This window comes from Suncus etruscus, chromosome 9, assembly GCF_024139225.1.
Source record: "Suncus etruscus isolate mSunEtr1 chromosome 9, mSunEtr1.pri.cur, whole genome shotgun sequence".
In the NCBI taxonomy this organism is placed as follows: domain Eukaryota; kingdom Metazoa; phylum Chordata; class Mammalia; order Eulipotyphla; family Soricidae; genus Suncus; species Suncus etruscus.
Window position 1 is genome coordinate 25347053 of NC_064856.1, and position 7747 is coordinate 25354799.

Genomic DNA, 7747 nt, shown 5'->3' on the forward strand with positions numbered 1-7747 from the left:
AACCAGAAAAGGGGGCGCTGTTACTGACTTCATTTTGAATGACTGCAAGGCAAGTGGAAAGGTCCTGTGGTATAAGAAATGGAGGATCTATCAAATCTGGAGAACCTAAAACAGGTTTCTGCCACTTGGGTGGAGGGGTAGAAGGAGACAGAGTGCCTAGTTAACTGTATCAGGCATTTGAACTTCACCAGAGTGCAAAGGTGCATCAGGGGAGCTGTTATAAGAGGAAGTTGGGCTATCTGGCCATTTCATCATTTGAAGAGCTGGCTCTGGCTGTTTGTGAGTACTTGAAAGGAAGAAAGAAAAAAAAAAAAAAAAGGAGCAGGAAAACCCAGGTGAGAGCAGAAGAAGCCCAAGGAGGAGAGAAACGGTTCTCCAGAGAAGTGGCCAGCAGCTGAGGTGTGGTTTCCTCCTGGAACCTTGGACCTGAACTTTCTGAATCTAAGAAATTCAGACTCTGTGACCAATGTTCGGGAATTCTACAACAGAGAGGACGTGTGACTGTCATTGATGTCTGCAGTCCCCGAATTCCCATTATCCTTTCGCACTCCTTTTCCCAGCCTCGCTTTCCCTCACTTGCAATTGAGGAAATACATTTTTAGCAGTGCCAAGCAGGGAGAGCTGGTATATGGATAACACCCCCAAAGCAGGTAGCCCACTCCAGGTGGAGTGTTGACCCCAGTATTCCCACAGAAGTATCAGGAAAGAACTGGCCTGAGAGTAAGCAGAAGCAGGATGGGAGACAGGGCTGACTCATCTGCCCTCCTCCCTACCCACCCGTGGTGGGGTTAGATGGCTGGGGCGGGCCTCTGGACTGTGGAGGCAGGTGGTTCTAGATCTGATTGCTTCCAGGGAGCAGTAAATTTGCAAGTTCACAGGTACTTTCTGTAATCCTCTGGCCCTGCCTCCATCCCATTCTAATCATGCTCTCCACACTCCAAGATGGAAGAGACAATAAGCAGGATGTAACAACCCCCGTTTCCCAATAATTATTACTTTATTTCTCTTTTAAAAATAAGTAAATTATTTAATTTATTTTGGGCTTACTCCTTGCTCTGCGCTCAGAAATTGCTCCTGACTGGCTCAGGGTACCATATGGGATGTTGGGGATTGAACCCAGGTCCATCCTGGGTCTGCAGCATACAAGGCAAATGCCCTCCCCACTGTGCTATCACTCAGGTCCCTAAATTCTTTGCTTGTTTGTTTGTGGGGTTTTTTTTTGGGGGGGGAGGTCACACTGGCAGCACTCAGGGGTTATTCCTGGCTCCATGCTCAGAAATCTCCCCTAGCAGGCACAGGGGACCATATGGGATGCCGGAATTCGAACCACTGTCCTTCTGCATGAAAGGCAAACACCTTACCTCCATGCTATCTCTCTGGCCCCTTTTCTTTTTTTTTAATGCAGACTATATTTCAAGTCGTCATGGAGGGGTATTAGGAAAAGTTTTCAATTAGCAATAATCGCGCCTCAGATAAACCTCATTGGCTACGATACTGCCACAGCGCAAAGCTTGCCCCTAAATTCTTTAATTGAATCACAGTGAGATATATAGTTACAAAGTCGTACATGATTGAGTTTCAGTCATACAATGTTCTACATTCTTCACAATGCACATTTCCTGCCATCATGTCCCTAATTTCCCACCTTCCCACTTGCCCTCTCCTCTGCCTGCCTCTGTGGCAGACATTCTTCTCTCTCTCCTCTCTCTCTCTCTCTCTCTCTCTCTCTCTCTCTCTCTCTCTTTTCCTTTTATCCTCTTAACACATTGTAGTTTGCAATATTCCAACACCCAGTTCTTGTTCAAAGTGATCATTTTCAACTATTATTGTCATAGTGGTCCCTTCTTTGCCCTAACTGCCTTCCGCCACTATTTGTGGCAAGCTTTCTACCATGAACTGGTAGGAGTTCCTCCTAGCCCTCATTTCTATTGTCTCTGGATATAATAAGTGAGCAGGACCTTCCTTTCCTGGAATAAAAAAAATAGGTGACATCTCAATCGAGGCCCCAGTGAAGAGCTGGGTTTTGCTTGGAGATCAGAATCAGAGCCATTCATCTATCTTTGGCACACCAGAAGGGTCCCATAAAGTCAGAGAAATGAAGTCAGTGAGGATGCTAAGTGGCCCTCGGTGTCTACTTTTGCAGGATAGCATTAACATTGATTATTTCTAGAAGGTGCTGAGAGATTGGAGAGAAAAGTGACACGTGGAGAGGGAATTGGGTGCCAGAGGTCAGTGGGAAGAAAGACCTATTTTTCATGACATGCCCTTTTGTTCTTTTTGAATGTTTTATTTTCACCAAGTGCTTGTAGAACAGTAGATCAATGAAACAAACAATCACAATGAAATCAACAGTCGCACAAGCCAGGTGCTTTTGTAACTTGGGCCCTTTGTACTGTTTTCTCTGGTTTGGCTCAGTCACAGGTCAAGTATCTGGGGCCTGGGGCCACGTCCACTTCAACACTCCCTAATTTCTATAAGCGAATTAGAACTGGAGTGAAAAACTAAAATGCTTAAATTAAATTGGGGCCAGAGCCATAGCATAGTGGCAGGGTGTTTGCCTTGCATGTGGCCTACCCAGGACAGATGCAACCCAGGTTCGATTCCCGGCATCCCATATGGTCCCCCGAGCCTGCCAAGAGGTATTTCTGAGTGCGGAGCCAGAAGTAACCCCTGGGGTTTGAGAGATAGCATGGAAATAAGGCGTTTGCCTTGCATGCAGAAGGACAGTGATTTGAATCCCGACATCCCATATGGTCCTTCGTGCCTGCCAGGAGCGATTTCTGAGCATAGAGCCATGAGAAATGCCTGAGCGCTGCCGGGTGTGACCCCAAAACAAAAACAAACAAACAAAAAAGAAGTAACCCGAGTGCTGCCAAGTGTGGCCCAAAAATGAAAAAATAAATTCTATACAAAATTATGGGCCAGAGCAATAGTACGTACGGCATGTACGGCATTTGCCTTGCATGTAGCCAATCAAAGTTTGATACCCAGCAACCCATTATCTCTGAGACCTGAAAGCAGAGCCAGGAGTAACTCCTGAGCACTACCAGGTATAACTAAAAAACAAACAAATTTAAAAAAAAAAAAAAAAAGGACAGAGAAAATATCAAGGATCAGACATGTGACTCAGCAGTATTGTTGAGTTCAACAGCCAGGATGCTGGACGCCTGAGTGCAGTCCCTGAAACCAGAAAAAAAAGTAAGGAGTTTAACCCTGCTAGGACTGTTCCTTGAGTGTAGAGCCAGAAATAAGCCTTGAGCACCATCAGGTGTTCCCCACCACCACCAAAAAAAAAAGAAGAAAAAGAAAAGAAAAGTAAAAGTGTTAGAGGAATCATATTGATATTATAGCAGGTAATGTGCTTGTCTTGCACACGGTAGACCCAAGTTCAATCCCTGGCATCCCATGTATTCCCCCGAGTCCACCAGGAGTGGTCCCTGAGCACAGAGCCAGAAAAAAGCCCTAAGCACTACTGAGTGTGGCTCCCTCAAAACAGCATTAGAAATGATCAGGTATATCATGATTTAAAATGTTTATGTTGAATAAAACAACCTCATTTTTCTCAGTGATTTCTTTGTCTAGTGTTGAGAATTCTGTTCCCATCTTTCACCCCAGTACATACACATTTGAAGTTATAAATAACTTTATATACATTTTCTATACCAGCTCGTCGTGTGCAAAGTGTTTCACAATCAAGAAAATAGGAAAATCTTGAGATTAAGGTTCTAAAATTCTTCTTTCAGAGAGGCCAGAGAGATAACATAGTGGATAGAGGCTTGTCTTGCATACAACAAGCCTGGATTCAATCCCCAGCTCTCCATATGGTTACCAAAAAGCCTGGAGAACTGGCAGGTATGTCCCCAAAACCAAATAAATAAAATATAGTAAAATAAGATTATTATAACAGAACGATGGAGGGACTTGGTGTGTTTTACATGGGAGAGGTATGCAAGCACCAAGTAGTAGACAGAATGGCTTTCTCAAAGGTGTGTCTGTGTGCAAAGGGCCTTTCATCCCTTTAGTCATCTCTTCAGCAAACACTTCCCAAGGGTCCGCTCTGTGCCAGCTTTCTGGGGTGTAAGTTAAATTTGATAGTCACAAAATGGAATTACTAACAGGAGCAAGTTGGGCAAGATGAGAGCATTGGCTAGTATCTACTTTGCCTCCCAAACCCCTGAATTGACCCCTTCTCATGCACCCTTCTCTATTTAAGTCCTGGTCTCCATAATCTCCAGCTCCTTCTCACTGGTCCCTCTTCTCCATTCAGTCCCATAAATCCAGGCTCCATAATAAGTTTTAAAAATAACTTTTACATTTATTTCTCCCTTCCTCCTTCCCTTCTTCCCTCCCTCCCTCCCCCACCACTTGCTTTCGGCCACACCCGGCAATTTTCAAGAATTACTCCTGGCTCTGCACTCAAGAATTCCTCCTGACAGTGCTAAGGGGCCATTTGTGGTGCCAAAGATCAAGCCTGGGTTGTTCACGTGCAAGGTAAGTGCCCTACTTACTGTACAATCACTCTGGCCCCTTCCTGCTTTCTTCTGTCACTGTCATGATAGTGGTATCCGGTGTTCATACATGCTTTGGATGGCGATGCTGCACACCAAGATCTTACACAGGACATGGTACCAGGATCCCACCGCTGTTCAACGAAGGATTTTGTTCAGGTATATAGTCAGTGTCATGGGTGGGACTTGTGGCTTCTTGAGTGAAGGGCCAGAACTTAACCACTAAGCCCCATCCTGTGAGTCACCATTTAGTGTTTACAAAATACAAATCTAGAGAGACTGACCCCCCCACTCTGCCCCGACCAGAAAATCCTCCATACTCATGACACATAGAGTGCCATATCCAAGTGCTCAGAAATCCTTGAGCATCTTGATCACTTCCCCTGCCTTCCCATCTCCCAGCAGCAACTGCTCTCCCTGCCTTTGAGCTTCTGATTCTCAGACAAGGCCTAAATTAATCCCCTGCTGTTCTCTCTGCCTGACCCACTTCCATATCTTCAACTCAGATACCACCTCTAACCCCCCCAAAAATGGTGACTTAGGTACATTTTAGAAAAGAAGAAAATTGGTGGAAAGAAGTCTTTTATTTTTTCTTTTTTTTGGTTTTTGGGTCACACCCGGCAGCACTCAGAGGTTACTCCTGGCTCTATGCTCAGAAATGCCCCTGGCAGGCACAGGGGACCATATGGGATGCTGTGATTCAAACCACCGTCCTTCTGCATGCAAGGCAAATGCTTTACTTCCATGCTATTTCTCCGGCCCCAGGGGAGAAGTCTTGCCAGCAGGGTGCACCACTTGAGTGTTGAACCAGATATATATTTAATTCCCTGAAATTCTCCAAGGCCTGTATTTCGCTCCCAGCTCCAAACCGAAAGAGCAAAACAACCCTGCTTGCTCTGTGTGAGAAAAATCAAAAGCGATAAAAACGATTGAGCATTCCTGGCAGACAGCCTGAGCTCTAGAGATACTGAACTGGTGATAGCGGGCATTTATGGCCCCTGCAGGCCCAGCCTTTTCGGGGCTGGGTGATAGGAGCTGAGATCACGAGTGGGGTCACAAGTAGGGTCACAAGCAGAAAACTTCAGCACTCCCTCCCTAGGGGAGTGCTGAATCTCTTTCCTGATAGCCAAACCACAAATTCCAGGTTCTCAGAACCCCAAAAATCAGATAACATGGAGAGTGGCCATGCCTTTAGGTAAATGCTTCCCTCTTCTTGTGTTCTAGCTCCATCTGCTCTCACCTCTGAGATACAGGACAAACACTCTGGAGAAGCTGAGCCGTGCTGTACTGATGAAAACCAAACCTAGGCCAGGTAGAAGTCCTGAGCACTGATGGAAGTGTTCTACAAAACAAAGAGAAAAAAAAACACACCAAACTTGAGGGCCAGAGAGAGCTGTATAATGCAGCACTTGCCTTCACACAGTCTTTCCAGATTTAAAATTTGGCCCCATATAGGGTCCCCAAGGACTACCAGGAATGATCCGTGAATAGTAAGCCCTGACCACCACTGACTGGATGTGGAACACACACACACACACACACACACACACACACACACACACACACACACACACACACACACACACACACACACCGCAGACAAAATAACCAAGTGAATGACTGACTTTAATTTAGCTCAAGTTAATACAACAGGGTTCTGTTTTTTAGACTAATTTTGGGCTCATCTCAGAACAAATCATGGGTGCTAGCCCCCTAGTACCTTAGCAAAGCCTCAGGACCACTGCCTTCTCCACCAACAGTATGGAGAGTCAAGGACTTTCCCACTGGAATAGTACATAGTAATGAAAATGGCTGATTGGAGCTGCAAAGGTAGCCTAGTGAATAAGGTCTTACCTTATTGACCCAGACTCAATCCCCAGCATCTCATATCATCCCCTGAGCCTTATCTAGAGTGGTTCCTTAGAGCAAAACCAAGAGAAAAAGGGCAGCTCTCCAGTAACCCCAAACCATGGTTGAAGATCTTTATTGCATTGAAAGGAGCCACAATGGGCCCGGAGAGATAGCACAGCGGTGTTTGCCTTGCAAGCAGCCGATCCAGGACCAAAGGTGGTTGGTTCGAATCCCGGTGTCCCATATGGTCCCCCGTGCCTGCCAGGAGCTATTTCTGAGCAGACAGCCAGGAGTACCCCCTGAGCAATGCCGGGTGTGGCCCCCCCAAAAAAAAAAAAGAAAGGAGCCACAAAAGACAACTAGAGATGCCTGACCTAGGTACTTGGCACACATTCTACTGTGGAACTGCCTGGGACCAATATGGGTTGTATAATTCTTTTCTTTTAGTTTTTGGGAGTCTTACTTCTCCCTATCTCCCTCATCATCTCCCTCAGACTTTTTAAATAAAACTATCATATTTCTTTTTTTTTTTTTTGGTTTTTGGGCCACACCCTGTGACGCTCAGGGGTTACTCCTGGCTATGTGCTCAGAAGTTGCTCCTGGCTTCTTGGGGGACCATATGGGACGCCGGGGGATCGAACCGCGGTCCGTCCTAGGCTAGCGCAGGCAAGGCAGGCACCTTACCTCCAGCGCCACCGCCCGGCCCAAACTATCATATTTCATTAAAAATTTCAAGTAAAAATAGTAGGGTACTTGCCTTGCGTGAGTTAATTTGGGTTCAGTCCCCAATATGGTGTGATTTAATCCCATATGGTACTCCCTAACTTAACCAGGAGATGCCTGAGTGTAGAGTCAGGAGCAAGGCCTGAGCACCACTTGACATGATTTAAAAAACAAAAAAATAAGCCAAAATAAATGAAGTCAAATTGTCTACAGTCATACTACCCTGAACGCACCCGATCTGGTTTGATCTCGGAAGCTAAGCAGAGTCGGGCCTGGTTAGTACTTGGATGGGAGACTGCCTGGGAATACCGGGTGCTGTAGGCCTTAAAAAAAAAAAAAAAGAAGTCAAATTTAATTCTAGATAAACAAGGAATTTTGGTTTGGTTTTTGTTTTTTGGGGCCATATCAGCAAAGCTCAAAATCTCTGCACTGAGGAATCACTTCTAGCAGCACTCAGAGAACCATATGGTGGTGCTGAAGATTATAACCAGGTTGGGCATGCAGGGTAAGCACCCTAACCCACTGTCATATCACTCTGGCATAAGTTTGACATTTTGATCTGTGTGGGAGTTACATGTATTTACATACTTGTAGCAACTCACAAAGCTGAACATTCAATTATCTCACATTTTGCACAACTGTGACTTTATTCACAAAATATGTTT

General features: G+C 45.4%; 1 non-coding gene and 1 pseudogene across 1 annotated transcript; one reads left to right on the forward strand and one right to left on the reverse strand.

Annotated features, from left to right (window-relative positions):
* Positions 1-1390: 1390 nt before the first annotated feature.
* On the reverse strand, positions 1391-1512 carry LOC126019594 (uncharacterized; annotated as a pseudogene).
* A 5775-nt stretch (positions 1513-7287) lies between these two features.
* On the forward strand, positions 7288-7406 carry LOC126019467 (5S ribosomal RNA). The gene has a single exon (XR_007499157.1). It is a non-coding gene; the product is annotated as a 5S ribosomal RNA (ribosomal RNA).
* The last annotated feature ends 341 nt before the right edge of the window (positions 7407-7747 follow it).